Genomic DNA, 17015 nt, shown 5'->3' with positions numbered 1-17015 from the left:
CCGAGGCTCCGAAATAGCATATGACCATGCCTGGTCTACCGGCGTGATTCATACGATCCCGCCGCGATCACACTAGCAGTTAGTTGCCGATGCGAGGCTATCAGCTGTGTGTAATCAGCTCGCGAGGAGAAGGAGAGCGACAAGGAGGAGAAAAAGAGATAGGCAGAGACGGGGAGAAAAGATATGAGATTCATAATCGTCTCGCTAAAAATACATGCATAACGTAACGCAGTCTGTAAGAACTTGTCCGTTTCCTATCCGCCGTAATCTATTCTAATGTAATTATTGATGCAACGATGAATAAGTCGAACAACAGTAAGTTGCGTCACATTTTCTTGAATAAAAAAAAAAAAGATCTCGTTTCTACAGTAACTGATTAAATTTATGTGTATGCGAATCGAAAAAATAATTTTTTTATTTTTATAACTTAATTCGCTACGTACAAATTTCTTAATTACTGAGGTCATTGTGGATTTAATGTTGCTATTAATCTTGATTATATTTATAGTAGATATACAATATATTGTGTAAGATGTAATTAAAATTTTTAATTTGACGTTCTATTTTCACGCCTTTTTTGGAAGTGTAGTATCTATTAAGTATATCTTGATAATTATATTTCGAGTCAAAATTCTGTTCAAGCAAAACTCGCTAGAATTAGCTAATCAAGATTTTATTATCGTCTTCCGGGTGAAGCGTATTTTACTCAACGCTTTTTCCAATCCTTCGAAAAACTTCTCGTGTCTCGATATTTTTGTTGCGGAAATATCATTTCCGTTTCCAATAACGAACGTCGCTATATACGTACACCACTATGCTCGTTACTGAACTGTATATCTATAATTTTCGTTCAATACTGATTGAAAGCTTCCGTATAACAGCGGTTTTCATAAAGATTTGAGAAAATTAAATTTAACGTTTCCGACTTTCAGGCCAGTTTTTCCAAGTTCTTAAAAAAGTGAATTGGATCACTTTGTCTCTTCAGTTAACATTAAATAAAAACAAGTAAACTTTCAAGAAATCGAGGAAATTAATATTTATTTTCTGGTAATTAAAAATTAATTTTTCTTAAAAACAAAATAAATTCCGGTAAAAAGAATTTGAGCACAAGTAATAAATGTACGCTAATTTAAAAACTCGAAAATTAATTCTTTTGCAACGGTAACGTTAATTTCTCAAGTCTTCGAAATTGGAAAACTCGTGCGGCCTGCGCGACCCGTCGATTATCTATCAGCGACGAAGGGAAAGAAAGAATACGGCGGGGTAAAAAGCGCGGTAGCGGGCTACGCTCCTGGAAGGCTCGCAAGTCCGTGGCGACGGACCGCTGGTGGTCGGCTGTGTGTGCGTAGGTGTGTGCCGCTCCGGGTTAGAGGCTCTCGGGCGCGCACACGCATATACGGTCGCGCGTGTCGACGACGAGTCGCCGCACCGCGCCGTCGCTACTCTCGGCGTGTAGAGTGTAGAAGAGCCGCTTAGCGCGCGCACAAGTGCATCCGTACGTGTGTACGTGTGAGCCACACACGGCCACACATGCACGCACGCACGTACGCACGCACACGTATATATACGCACGCGGTCGAGATATAGCAACTGTCAGTGGGAGCAAGCGTGTCTCCCTTCCTCTCTCTCTCTCTCAGCTGCGTGTCGCATACGCGAGCGCGCGCGTGTGTACGTAACGTGAATGTAGGGGCTGTCAGAGTGAACGAGCGCGTCGTTTCGGCTCGTCCGAGTGACTCGGTGAAGCGTATGCGTGCACGTCCGCCGAGATACACGAGCGTAGAAGTGGAATCATAGGAGGAGGCAGCGGTCGGAAAAGGTGAAGGTGAAGGAGGAGGCGCAGGAAGAGGTGGGGGAGGAGGGGAGGGAGGCGCGCAGCGGGGCGTCGGTGGTGGTGGTGGTGGTGCTTTGAACGTGCACGACGTATGCCAGTCTCTCTTACTCCTTCCCTCTCTTGTCTCTCCTTCTCCGCGTTGTGTGTGTGTGTGTGTGTGTGTGTGTGTGTGTGTATGCATGCGCGCGCGTGGTCGGCCGTCTCGGTTATACGACTCCGGCTCGTCGCAGGCGGTTCAGTTGAGCAATCGAATCGGAGAGTAACCGGTGCACGCGCGTGAGCGAGGGAGATTCATCGACAGCGATACCAGGCCACGGGGGGAGAGAGTGAGGGTGAGGGAGGGTGGGAGGGAGGGAGGGAGGGAGAGGTACCTACGGGAATCGTCGTGACACGTTCTAAATCCGCGTTCCGCGGTGACGGCGATGTCAATAATTCGGTGCCGCCGGCTCGACCCTCGCTCGCGTCCCCGAGCAACAGCAGCAGCAGCAGCAGCAGCGGCGACGACGTTGTTGTCGTTGCCGTTGCCGTCGTCGTCGTCGCCGTTGTCTCGGCCGCTGCGCTGCTCTCCCGGTCGGTAAAGACTACCCGCGTAGCGGCGACCGTGCTTCGTGACGTGACGTGCGTTCCACTGGTGCACGCGAACCCGCGGCTCCGCACTGGGGCCCCTCTCCCGAGGCCGTCACGCTGAAAACGTGGACGGGAGCTACGAGGGTAGGTAGGTAGGTAAAAGAAAAAATTAAAACAAAAAGAAACGCGGCTCCCCGCGCCGTTCGCCGACGGGTCGCCCCGGCGATCCGCGCGATCTCGTGCGACATCTCCGTCCCCGCGTTCATTCATCCGTCCACCAGTGTCCACCCGTCGCGTATCGCGAGTGCGGGAGTGAAAACGCGGGGTAGCGAAGCATCGGGGATAAAGTGTGTAACGGCTATGCGAAACGCGCGGGGCGAGGAAATAGGTGTAGAGACGCGTGTGTATTTCATTTATACGCGGTATTCACGCGAGTGCACGAGTGAACTCGAGATGCGCGGTGGTATCGTGCGGTCGCGCGTTGGTGGTGAACGTACATGTGTCGCGTGTATGCATGTGCGCGCGCCGTCTTCTCTCGCGCCCTCGTGTGTACGTGCGAGTAGCGAGCGGGTGTTTGCGCGTGTATCGGTGTAACTCCCGGTGTGGTGCCCACACTGGGTGGGAAGAACGAGTGTGAGCGCGCGCGTGGAGTAGTCGGTCGCATGTTACGACGAGGATCCACACTACCTGCCCTAGGAATCGTACTATACGACGCCTATATCGCCTCTCTCGTCTATTTATACGACGACCATATACACGCCTCGTACTCTCTTCCCTCCCGCCCTCCCTCCCTCGTTCGCTCCTCTTCCTCCGCTTTCGTTCCCCTCCGCCCCCCCCCGTCTTTCTCCCTGCCCCTCCTCAGGCATGCATTAATTCCTTCCCCACCAAACGTCCCTCCGGTATATCGGCTCCTTTTCTTTTTCCCTCGCCCCCTTCGTTTGCTACTTACCTCCCACCTCACTCACACACACACACACAGACATACGTAGATACATACACTCTCGTTCTCGCTCCTGCCCCTTTCCCCTTCGAGAGCACGTCTTTCTCTTTCTCCTCCACCTTTTCTACCTCTTCCTCCGTAACGACATCCGCGAACACGAGCTAGTGGAGTCCGAGCTGACTCGAGTCGGTGACTCTCTTTTTCTTTCTCTCCCTCTCTCTCTATCTCTCTCTGTCCATCTCATTCACTCGCTCCTTCACTCATTCCTTGTCTCTGCTCTTCTCTGCTCTCCTCGTATACTCTTACATACATGCGGAATGCGCCGCCAGGAATTCTCCCTCACAATGGATTTATTGTGTTGGTGAGAGCGGATCGAGCGCGCGCGCGTGTGTTTCCCCGGCACGCTCTCGCTCTCTCGCGAGAGCGGACGGACATACCAACGAGAGTGAGTGAGCGAGCGGACGGCTCGGCGAACGCGCGTGTGTGTATGTGTGTGCGCGCGCGTGCGAGAGAGAGAAAGAGCGAGACTTGACTCCGAGAGAGCGCCGTGCGACCGCCGCCGACTCGAGCGAGTCAAGATGGAGCTGCTAGACGCGTCGGGACCGCGCGAGTTCCACGGTTCCTCCGGCGCTGCGTCGTCCCTCCGCAGATTCCAGTCTCGGCCGTCATCAGCCGTTCGTTCTCGCCACGCCACGATAATCTCCCGTGCCTCTCGGCGGAGAACGACGCGCCGTTAACTTTCGGACGGTAACAATCGCCCTCTTCCGCGATCCCGATCCTCCTCTGCTATCTTTACGCCGAAATCTGCTGTGCCGTGGCTCCTCGGAAGTGCGTGCGTGCGCGTGTGGTGCTGCCGATCGTGATTCTCGTTCGTGCATGCGCTTTCCGCGGAACGATAGCCGCAATGTGTGATTTCAGTTAACAGTGCTCTCTTTATCCCTCTCTCTTCCTTCCACTCTCCGTCTTCGTCTATTCGTCTATCTCGCCGAGTCTCGCCGTAGCCGGGATTCTTGGTATCGCGCTCCAAGTTTGTCGCTGAGAATTCGTCGATGCGTTTCGTATGACGGGCGACGCGTTCTCCATAACGCGATGGTATCATGCGATATTACGCTTGCTGCAACATGCAGCGCTTTTCTCCTTGTTTCTCTCTTTCTTCCTCTTCTTCCCTTCTTCGCTCCTCCCTCTTCTCTTTCTCCATCTCGCTTCTCTATTCTCTTTCTCTCCACCTTTATAACGAGATTACGCTGCTTCTCTACAGTGCATCTTCGTGGCCTGGAACACAGCGTGTGTGACGGTTCTCTTCAGTGTCGACGACTACGCTCTCTCCCTCTGTCTCTCTTTCGCTCTCTCGCTCTCTCGTTCTTACGTGTGGGTGGATATGTGTACGAGTGCAATAACGCTTTTGCACGGTGCGATTGATTACTCTGCGGCGAAACTGTCGTCGGCTGCTTGAATGGAAAGTGCACTCCCGGTACGTCCGACGCGATTGAACGACGAAATGGTGGTGATCCTCTTTCACTGCCGTCACTGCCGCCGTCAGCTGTGGGCGGATTTACCGGTCCGGGACTGTCGTCGATTCGCTCGGTGATCCTTGACGCTGCCCAAACGAGAGTAAGTCCTCGACACTTGGTCGTCTCACCGCGAAGCATCTCGACCTTTAAGCACAAGTCACGTATTCCCCCGCTCGAGATCCCATCCCCGCGCTGATCGTCGACCTTCCTCCGTAGCGAAGATAGTCGGCGACGGGATATGAGGACCGCATCCCTGTGCTACGCATAATTATGTACGTTATCCCGCGGTAATAATTCTCTCGACGGCCCGTGGTGTATTAAAAAGGTTTCTTTATAATGCTACAAGATATTAAAAGCACACTCTGTTATACGGCTTCGCTCGGCGTGATTTAAGTATAATGTAATCTCAGTTTAACCGCACGATTCTTCCATCTCTCTGTTCCTCGCTGTCTCTTTCTTTCGAGCGTTATCTCTCGGCGAAGATACAATCGCGGCTAATAGGATCGAGCGACGCTGATGAAACCGATGATTAATATCGTCTTTGTTCGCCGTTTCCTCGACGGTCATCTCGATCGAAACGGAAATGGGGAAAAAACCGTTTCTTCACGGGTTCGCGAAAATATCACGCCGTGACGATGTTATTCGCGTATTTCCCTCCACTCCTCCCCCCCCCCCCGGCCAGAAATCGAACCGTGCCACCTCGATAGCCGAATCCGCGGGTGTATTTTCGTCCGATGGCCAATGGAAAGTTCAAAGTTGAATCACTCGCGATCGACGATAAGATTATGACGCCGCACGCGCGCGCATGCACATCTCCACATCTCTTCCGTTCTTCCTCTTCTTCTTCTTCTTCTTCTTCTTCCCCGGCGAATGGCGCAATCCCCGAATATTCATAGTTGGGTTCATTGATCCGCCCGATCAGGTTTGTCGTGAGCACAGTTTTAATACTTTGACCGGGACGGCTACTTATTGCACCGAGTACGTGCTCGGTGTCAGCTGTTCAGTCTTTATGCGAAAAGATATAGATCTAGGTAGATTGTATGGAAAATAAAAAAAACTTGAGACTCTAAAGTTCCTCGGATGAATGATAGTCTCTAAAACAAGCAAGCAAGCCCAACTAAAATTAGCCTGCTCGCAAGTTCTTCAACGAAATGGGGTAATAAATGGGGTAATAAATTGACTCATATTAGAGTACAAATTTGCAGGTTCTGTTTTTAATTCACGTTCACCGTAATAGATTCGTTACGAAATATATTTTGTCACGATACATAAAAGACGTGTTCTATGTAATTATGAGTGTAAAGAAAGGGAGCGTCGCAGATTTAATATCGCTGATCTAAATTCCCGGGGAAAGGGAGAGGGGGAGACGATTTCGTAGCAAAAAGATCGGTGAAGACGGCGATCGTTTTACGCGCCTCCACACGTTTTTTATCGGTTGTTATGCGTTATAGCGATCTATACCGATACAGATTTATTATCAAATTTGCGTTATCTGCCTCGATTGTTATACAGTGCGCCGGCGGCCGTTGTGTAATAAAGGCGAGCCGATCGCGATCTACGATCTGGAGTTGTGACAGGATCGCGAAGTGTGTCAATATATTGAAACACATGGTATCGCGTGCTTCTCGATGGTATATCTCGTAGCGCAGAATTGACTCCACATGGATTCAATTCGTGTAGGATCTTGCAAGCGACCTGTCGCTCAGCGACGTATCCCTATCGAACTCATAAATTTCTTACCAATTCTGAATTTCACCGGATAGTTATTCGGAATCGTTGGTCAAATTTAATTTTCATTAGCGAATAGAAAAAAGATTACTTTATATTTTATACGGACATACCCCCGTATTTGCCGTATAAATTCTGCAATGACGCATGAGAGATAATCAATAAATCCCCTACCTGAGTTTAATAACGTCAAATTTACGGAAAGCTGAAATAATGAAACGTTAAAAATACGAACCGTATATAAAATTATTTCATGTTTTGTGTCAATTTGGACGAATTACTCCGCTTTCCCGGACAGTCGCGCGTTTCGATCGGTGGAACGATCCGTGTCTCGTAACGTGTAATAATATACATCAGGGAAACGTGGAGTTAATTTTGTCTTTTTATAGAGCTTTTATACTTGCCAATTTATGAGATTACGTCGCGCTTTGAATCGAAGGGGAACTAACAGGCAGCTCGACGATTTCGCTGAAAAATGGCCGAAAAATCTTTGTCGCGCGCGGGTCACGATAAGAGGTGCTTTTCGTTCTTTTTGAGTGATTTTTCGAGGCGCGAGTCCGCGCTTATTTCGCTGCGTTATCCATCCTAGAATGTATCTCTGTTTCGTATGATTTTTACACGCGTCGCTCAAGCTAGGGTAATAAAGTCTTAATACTTGGAGATACGTCTCTTTGGCCCGTCAATTTGTCTAGAAGATATTTCATCATTCTTTATCATCCACTCTTGCTGCAACGCCAATAGATCGACACGATTGTCCGGGAATCGTTTTACGACGAATAAAACGTCTACGAGTTTTTTTAATTCGGTAAATTCGTAACGTTTGCCCGTCGCTGTGCGATCAGTATTTTTTTTTCCTTTAAAAGAACTTTTTGGAATTATTTCTCAATGTCGGAGAGAATCTCCCCCAAGGTCTCAATTTGTTTCGAGACATTTTCTTTGGTTTAATGGCCGAAACTATTTGTTCGACCTGTCAAAAACTGTAGAACTATGAGAAGTAAAGCCACAATTCTTCAGTAGTTTCCACGAAACTACGATACGTCATACTTCGTATCAAAAATTTCCACAAGCGGTGCCCCCTTCTCTCCCTCTTTCCCCTTTTCATCATCTCTCCGCTGCCTCTTCTTCTCGTCGTTTCTATGCGGAACGGACGGACCGTGGTTTACGAAGGTTCACGTACATGATAATCGTTATCGCCGTTCGCGCCGCGCGGCCGTTATCAGCGACTGGTAAACGTAACGAGCGCGTGTTACTCTCCTTCCGGAGAGTAGATCCTCTGAATACGTATCTCCGATCGATTACATTCGATTAGCACCGCCGAAAATAATTATCAGCGTGTTTGCACGAGTGGCGAGATTAATAGTAATAATCTCGGGAGGATCCGAGATCCGTGTCTGAGATTTCGGCGCCTGTTAACGACGGCACAGCTTACACAGCTAATTCGCGATATTAGCCTTTCTTTTTCGGTCCTCGGGGTCTCGAATCGTCCACGAATCTTTTTGCGCCAGTAAGCTGTCAACACCTTGCGTGATAAAACATGTCTCGCGGCGTTATATTAATTGTATCTATATGTATATTATACTTATATAAATAATGCCGGAGTAAGATAATGGAATATCGAGAGTGTTACGTTAAACATTCGCCTTATATAATTGCACAACCGATCAGAAATGTCGTAAAAAAAAAAGATTATAAATATCATAAGCGGTAAATGTAACCAAATGGATCTTGTATTTTTTTTATCATACATATTTAGTATTAAATCTGCTCTCTGTTTCACAATTAGCTAATCATTGAATTCAAAATGACGAGCGCGGCGTCTTCAAATTCCTAAACTTTTAATTCACAATCTTACTCCGCTCGTACGTTTCTAAATAAAAACAGAAGAAATTTGTTTAACACAATGCAGAGTAGATTCATGCAAAGTAGATCTGTTTCCCTTTTCTAGCGCTTTCCACTTTTGTTTGTTTTATTCTCATTTATATTTTCGAGCCCTCGGTTATATCAGAAGACTTATCAGTCCTATAGCCATATCTTTTCATATTTCTGAAGGCCCTTTTAACCTGAAAGCATCAGAACTAGATAAATACAATCGCTAAGATCATCGTAAAATTCAAGAATAAATAAAGGTCGTTATCGCGCGTAAAAGAGACACATTCTCTAGAACTTATTTAGTCATTTACGTTTTATCTTAATCGCGATGAAAGCCCCCGCAAATGCAGCTGAAACAAATAGTCGTCTAAAGACGACCTTCTTATGACATTCCTAGAACGAGCATTCACTTTGTGAAATTTTTGACTTCTTCTTTAATTTAACGCGGAGAAGAAGGAACGATCTCTCATGCGGTTTCCGTTATTCTCTCGTGCAGCTTTCGTGGTTTAACTTGGCGACCTCCGGCGACATTGTAATAAATATTGACACCGCGTACACGACTCTCTTCTTTCGCCCCTTCTCCTCCTCCTCCTCCTCCTCCTTTTTTTTCTGCAATCGACGTGCACGTGCTCACCCGCGTGCAAATACGGCTGCACGCGTTCGCTCATTGGCCGCGTTGTTGCACCGCGACGTTGCGTACGGTGCGGAATTACGTGCGTGTTGCGTATGCGTTGTGACACACGTTATGCGGCGTAAACGGCGTCGGTAACGCGAGCATGTAAAACCGCGAGGATCAGTCCGCAGACCGAACGGAACGGAATTCGACATAGCCGGAGTCGAACGTTAATTATTCAGTGCAGTAAAACGCCGATGAACACAAAATTGCGCGACGACTTTGACAGAAACGATGACGCAATGCTGTCAGGAAGTCGGTAAGCGTCGCTGCATTACGAGATCACAGTTTGTGGAGTGTACTTCCAAAAGGACTCGCTTGAAAGAGAGATTATAACATACTTTCTGTGTCAATAATTTCTCATTAATATAACTATGTCAATAATTCTTCTGTGTCAATAATTTCTCGTTATAACTATTTTACATCACTGTTTTCTCTAATCATATTTACTACAAACGGTTAACATTACTGTGTTTCTTTAGTTTACACAATTTATTCAGTTTTCTTACCGCAACTTCATAACACATAGTCAAAGTTTCGCCTCGATTTTTTAGTCTCTGGTATACTATTCTTTCTTTGAGTGTGAGAATAGAATTGTATTCGGGATTAGCGCGAAACGGAGTCATCGTCGAAGTAGAAGGCGTCTCGTTGTTCAACATTACCCCACATTCTCGGCACACTTTTGACAATTGTAAATAATTTTCGAGAATTGAACAACAGAGAGACTCTTTTTTTGTGACTTAGAACTGCGCTCCGAAGCGAGCGTTACTCTTGGATGCATCCGCGGTTGCGCAAGCGTGTGAATTTTATTTCTTCATAGCGCGTATTATCCCGGGCGCTAAACTCGCGTCCAATGTGTTTCGTTGTTTTGAAATCCGTTACACGCGATCTTTTGTATGTCTACTACCTACCATGTGTGTGTTGTTTGCGGGTATATGTGTGCGCCTGCTCCCCGTGCAACGCGATAAACCTCGCGAAGATTAGGACAGCGCTATTATTCGTCTTCGGGAACGATCTTGCACAACATGTCTAAAAGTTCCCTCGCTTCCTCGTTAATTCGCTCGTAATTTTAATGAAGATTGTCCATCGAGATAGCCGCGAATAAAAGGAGATTCCTTGTGCCCTGTGGAGGCGTGAGGGAGGAAATTACTATTTTCATGGCCGTCGAGTCGAAACTCTTTTTGAGACAAGTATTTGGTATCAAAATTATTTCCGACTTATACGTTTGCGACGTATCAGACGTAACGTGATGTTGGAGAGGTACGTTTCGACCGACACTCGGGATGCCACGCGAAGAAGCGCACACCACACACACATGTGTGCGAAACGCGACACACACGGTTCACTAACGTGTAACGCTCGGCCGACGTTTCGTGCGCTCTTTTTCTCTCTTTTTTCTCTCTTTTCTTTTCTGTCTCGCTTGGTTACGGAAATATGACGTCACAACGGTACGAACGTGTGCTGGGCGTCGGTCAATCTGTTTATGGAAGAGACTCGCGTGTAACTCGATTGCGATTTGTGTGCTCCGAAGCGGCCCTTAAGAGCCTCCGCTTTTACTTTACGTAGACGCGTGTGTATGAGTGTGTGCGTGCGCGCGCGTGCGCGTGCGTGCGTATAAGCGTGAATAATTTGCGGCCACCTCGCATGCAGCCGCGGCTCGAGTGCACTCTCCCCCTTCCGAGTAATGACTATTATCACCGGGAGACGGTCACTTTCGTTTTCAGCCACCCAGCACCGCCGAGAGATCGGCGATGAATGGTGCGCACGTGCGATTTGTAATCGCAAGTATCGAGTCGTCGTCGAAGTTTAGATCGCGCGCTCGATTCCAGTTTCAAGGTATTGGAACTAGTTTCCAGTCACCGTTCCCGTGCTCCTGTGCTCCTTTTCTTTCTTTATATATAAAGAGTCGATTAACCCACGGCAGATGTCATAAACTAAACTTCTCGCGCTATAAAGTTCATATTGATTCCATTTGCAGAAAGTTTATATGATTTATGAGGGGGAAGCCTATATGATTACCTTGTATCCTAAAACATTGTTTTTTATTCTATACGTATATATCTACTACGAATTACAATTATTCATTTGTAGCACAGGCTTAAAAAATTGATACATGTAAAAAATCGTGGAGCAATGACTGAATGTTCGCTAGACTCGAATCAATCTTTCTCCTTTGTCTCGACACGTGAAGATTTACGTGACGTCGTACAACGCGAATGCACGCGCGCGCGCGGATACGTGCACACGTGCACAGATGCGAGAATACAATGTATGAATCGTGTGTGTGCGTGACGATGGAACGTTAAAGGGCAATGTCACGCCGTAATGAGCCTGGAAATTCATCGATGCCTCGCTCAAATCGCTATAAATGTCACTTAATGCGCCTAACACGTCACTTTCCCTGTCGCGACACCCCATCGAACTGCCCTTATTCTGCGGGGGAAAGTATAAAATGTAACATGGAGGAAGAGAGAGACGTACCACGCCAGTGGTCGTACGTAACTTGAGAGTTAGCTTTAAGAAATTCAAGAGTCGCGATTTAAGATAAGATCGTGAACGTTTCATCTCCGTTTCACTCTTCATATAGCACGTTCTGCTTTCAATACGTAGACTTTATGCAATCTGTGCCTTATTTTATCGTTTCAACGGGTCTTCTCGCTTTTCCGAAATTCACGGTAAATTCCTGCCGAGGAGAAGCCAAGTTTATGCTGATTGGAAAGTGTCCCCCTCGCGTCTTCGTAATTTATCGTAGAAATTAAATTGTTTTTGGAATCGAGAGAGTAGATTGCCGGGGTGGTGTTCAACGACGAAATAAATTTCCGTCAGGGGAAGGGCAACGTAAAACCATGTCTGGAATTTGTACGGTTGCCGCGTTCCTTTTGGCTTTGTACGGGCGTTGCGCAGATAAAGCGACGAGAAATCTTGCCGCGGTAATTGAATGCGAGGCGGCGCGACGTTGTGCGTGTCACGGGGGAAACGGTGTCTGTAATTTTTCTAACGAGACGTGCATTCCGGCGATACCATTATCTGTGATACACGCCGGAAGTCGCGCCGTATTTATGTAGGCGCGAGCGTTGTTCTCGCGTACGACGACGGCAACACGGCGGCGCGGGCGCGGGCGCGGGCGCGCGGTCGTACGGAAACTCACGCCGCGCCTCGCGTCTCGCGTCTCGCGGCGGAACGAACGTATTATGCATACGGCCCGCGTCGCCGCAAAGTTGCGGCTTGATTCACGGAATCGTACGTGCGCCCGCGCCGCGGCATTTCGCGTCCTCGTCGCGCATTTACCGCTCAACGTGTACTGTACCGATTCCGTATATCGTTCTCGCGTATGTGGATAGGCGAACGAGTATAAATAGGCGTATAAATTTGTTTGTGAGACAACATCTGCACGCGGATTTAAATTCTAAAAATTATGTAGCGATTTTTTTCTTCATGTAAAATCACGTCTGACATTGAATGCATCTCTGTTACGAAAATAAGTATATGATGCTGCAAATGAAGTTCACGGAAGATGTGCGGTTATTTAAAATGAGCGTATTTCAGTCGAGATTCACATTTTGTTCACGATATCATAATTAACTTGATTGTACATAAATGTGTATGCAGTAATAATTATTTTTAGGTTCGATATCGTTACGTACCGATTATTGTTTTTAGTATTGAATTAAGAAATTTTTCACTAAGTTTAGAATGCGAGTTTGACTCGCAGACTTGTTTGAAAACAAATTAAACTTATACATATATACATATAATAGAAATTAAATCGAAACGATAAGTCATCTAAAATGCAAAAATTTATTGCTACTTAAAAAATGAAGGGCGTCTCCCTGCCCTCCTGCCGGGCCCTGTAGTAATATTCATGTCACATGAAAGGCTCCGAAAATCTAAAATACTATGACTAATTTTTTTCGTTATGGATAGTTTTCGGGAGAACAGCTTTGTTACTCTTTTTATGCTGGATTATCCCGTATATCGCGTTCCTGCTTTCTAAGAAAAGCTTCAAGAATGATGCAAAATATGTCTTACATTTTTGTAAATGTTTTGTTTAATTAGTTTTCTGTTATTAATGTTCATAATCTCTTGTATCTTTTCAATAAAGGAAGAAGTCTCTTTATGAATTTCACAACACAAACATACACAAGCCCATACAACAAAACGCAACTAATATACTTGTGCAGTTTTATATATTATACATTAATTATATAGGGTGTATCATAAAACACTGGAATTTACTGAGAATCCTTAAGTTTTTCTTGACAAACTGCTAGAGGAAGCTTTGAGGATATTGGAGGTTTTGCTGTCCTGCAGGGATTCCTTATGGTTCCTGCTTACAGGGCGCGTCAATGCTAGGAATTAACGCTGACTCATACACACACACGTTGACCGCTTTTCTGAAAATAATATAACTCCTACCAAACCTACGCGGTAAAAGAACCGAAAATCATACTAACGATTGCTAATGAATTTTTATGGCACAAAAGATTTTCAATGTAAAAAGTCGTTAAACATAGATCGCTGTAAAATGAACGACGCTGAGAAAAATAAATTATTTATATTTTTCATATTATCGTAAAATGTTATACGAAACATAGGATTACACTGTGGCAATGCCGAAGCTGATGCTTATTTAGATAAAAAAGTATATAGAATCATATAATATAGAAGTCATCAAAATCTAATCCACTTTAATAAGTCTAATTTATAATACAAAACTTTACATAGGAACAACTTTGTTGTTGATTCAGAAATACAAATTAGTATTAGTGGATATTTTATTCATTTAATTTCAAACGGAAATTTCTAAGGAAATGTTAATTTTATCGAATTATCAAGCTAATTTATCAAGATTAGACAGTTTTTAAAATAATTTAATGTGGAATATTAAGAAGTTACGAAAGAAGAAAAATATTTAGTTGAACAAATTTGCTAGCAAAAACCCGATTCTAAATTTAAATTTTAATACGATCGGATAGCCTCTTGTATTGTCAATGCGAAATTTAGTAAGGTTTTTATTAGAGTTTTGCGTTCTTTCTTCATAAAGTGTTGCAGGTATAGGATCTTTCAAAACGATACAATGATAGTACTCAAACGCTAAGACAGGAATTGTTACAAAATCCGCCCTTCTACCTGGCAACCTAGTAGCATTGTAGAAATACCACGTCAAACACTAGCGCCGGCAGGTGCCTGATTTACGCTTCTGGCCAAGAACCGTATCGTCGGGCCTTTTAAGAGTAGGATTCATATTCCGTTACTATGGGGGTGTTTTCTTAAATTGACACAAAGTGCATTCCATTTCGGTGAGTAAATGGGAGAAAAAAAATCAAAGTACACGTTACAAGTTACAAAGATTTTCCATTAAGATGAAAGCAAGTTTCCTGGAAATTCCCATTCATGAACAATAGAATCGTGAGTGGTACGATGTCAATGATAGCTTTTTTTACGACGTATTCGACTAGCTGACTCCGCACTAATGTCAGACCATTCATCATTCTCTTTAAAAGAAAAAAGAAAGTTTTACATATTCTTATCGAATAACATTTGCATGACGATTAGTGACATAAAATAGTCTTCGGGCTAGGTCTTTCAAGTCGTATCTTTAGTCAAATATTTTGGTATAAGCGATAAAAATATAATTTTTGAGCGATGAGACATTTTTTCGAGCCGGCTTGAGGCTTTCTCGTTTCTTTCACGTCTACTTTGTATGAAAAAACGTTAGTTTCGTTCTTTTCAAATATTCTACTGTTGTTAGGAAGATTATGGAGTCCTGCTGGTAACATGAGACCCCAATATATCTTATGCTGTATCTTTTGTGCAATTTGGCGGTAACGGACTTGGGAAGGCGCCATTTGCTAAAGCCTAGGGAAAAAGTTTGATCGGTGTATGAGTTAATTAGCAACTTACTCCGCTTCCGTAATTTTGATATTTTTGTAGTCGGGCAGCACGCCGAGAGCATGCTGCCACACATCGTGTTAATTATATTTTATTGTGTTCCTTGGGGACCGTAGGCAAAATATTATATATTTAGGTTGACTATATTATGATTATTATGAATAAAATTAATAGCGATATTATGAAATATGACCAGGTTAATAATAATTACATGAAATATGATATATACATTAATAATAACTCCATTACGAGATGTGAAATATTAAATTAATGTCGCGATCGTGTGCACAGTGTAAAATATGAGATATATAAAATTCATGATAAATACTGTGGAAAATACAGAATTTCCGGATGAAAATCCTCACTATACCGTAAAATATAAAATATATGAGATTGACAACAATTTATAAGACATGAAATATAAAATTTATAGCGACTACAGCATATGATGCAAAATTTACAGCGATTGTAGCATGTAGTGAGAAGCCTACTGTCAATCAGGGAGCTTGGTTTCTCATCCACATTTTTATCGCCCACAAATTGGAAGGCGTGTGTTATTATTTTGCGACTTCTCGTCAAATTTCTCCAAGTTGACCATTTGTAGGGCACTCACCCTTACGTACCTGCAAGCGTATCTGCACCCGCGGGAGAACCCGCTCTTACGAAGAAAGGGTGCGTGGGTAGGGAAGGGGGAAGAGACGCGGGGAGTGGGTAGCAGGAACGAATGAGCGGACACGATACACAATGGCAGATTCTCTCTCTCGGGTATAGGCGGGTGAGTTGGACAAGTCATGAGTCAGACCCGAGGGAGTAGCAAACTTGATGCGTTCTCTCTTAGTTTATCCACACTTGCGGTCACGAAAGAAAGAGAGAGAGAGAGAGAGAGAGAGAGGAGGAGAGAAAGACTCAGTTAATATAGAATTTCTTAATTAATAATAGATTCTTTGCATTTCTAGGCGAAGAATATGTTAACATTCTTTTGCTTCTTTTTAGATTTTCGTGATCTGAGTCACAAAGTCACGATTCTTGAAAAGTTATAAATTATTGTGAGAGGTTTTCCTCACGTCTTCTTAAATTTATTTAACATGTATAACTAATAATTGAAATCTTCCAATTCTAATATAAATATTTTACTTTTTTTATAAGTATCTCTCTCTTTTTTAAAATAAGTATAAATAACTGATTGTCATTGTTGACAAAGAAGATATTTCTTAACTGAGCTTCCTACTATGATTCTTTATGTCCCCATGGCCCGAGTAAATTAAATTTCAACATCTCACAGTTTTCGAATGATCGAACGATCTTATTATCATTGAATTCATTGAAAGTGATAACAAAGTTTGAAGATGCCACGGCCTTGAGTTTTACGAGTACTTGAGTAATATTTACCTGGTAATCGAGCAGAGTATAGTGCGTGATGTAGTAGTCGAAAACGGACGCGCCTAACCGCAGTTACGCATGATTTCCGATCGACGATCGTGCCATGGGGTCGACCTTGTCTCTCACTTCGTCTCGGAATCTTTCTACGCTTCTCCATTTATTTCGTTGCGCCTTCTATTCGCGATTCGCAGCGGCTCCATGTCAAATTCTCGCAACTTGTTCGTACTCGATTCTGCTGTTTTAGCGCAATCGTTAATCCATCTGTACCGCAACGGAGTCTGTATTACTGCGACTGTTCTTTTCTCTTTCATTCCGGAAATACTCGCGTATTGAAAAAAAATACGATTATTTTTTCATGTTTTTCACGTTTTCCACATATCATTCGCGTTGTTTAGTATGATACCATCATTTTTTATGATACCATCGAGTTTTATCCTTCACACATGTTTTCCCGAGTTTCTTCTCTTTCAATAATTACGAAGACTGCGCCTATACCTGTTCGAACTTGTTCAAGGCCATGATTCAAAATCAAAGACACATACGAAAAATCGAACGACAAACGAATCGACCAGTCGCAGTCGAACGTTCTCGCGCAGGTATGCCCAAGGAAAAGATTGAGGAAAA

General features: G+C 44.4%; 1 protein-coding gene across 11 annotated transcripts in view; it reads left to right on the top strand.

Annotated features, from left to right (window-relative positions):
• The window catches only part of Cic (Putative transcription factor capicua), a 51720-nt gene that overhangs the window by 16601 nt on the left and 18104 nt on the right, over positions 1 to 17015 (top strand). The window contains exons 1-2 of one of the 11 annotated variants that reach the window (XM_071716356.1): positions 2188 to 2550; positions 4597 to 4949. The exons of 5 other annotated variants lie outside the window; for them this stretch is intronic. The gene's annotated coding sequence lies outside the window, so the exon portion shown is untranslated. Of the gene's footprint in view, positions 1 to 2187; positions 2551 to 3790; positions 4086 to 4596; positions 4950 to 17015 lie in introns of those variants that run through there. 5 more of the 11 variants (XM_071716365.1, XM_071716386.1, XM_071716380.1 and 2 more) reach the window with 5 other exon arrangements.

Source organism: Temnothorax nylanderi, unplaced genomic scaffold (assembly GCF_030848795.1).
Source record: "Temnothorax nylanderi isolate EJ_2023f unplaced genomic scaffold, tnyl_v1.0 TNYL_tig0006_pilon, whole genome shotgun sequence".
NCBI classification, from domain to species: domain Eukaryota; kingdom Metazoa; phylum Arthropoda; class Insecta; order Hymenoptera; family Formicidae; genus Temnothorax; species Temnothorax nylanderi.
Note: the sequence above shows the minus strand (reverse complement) of the source record. Positions and strands in the feature narration are given on the sequence as shown.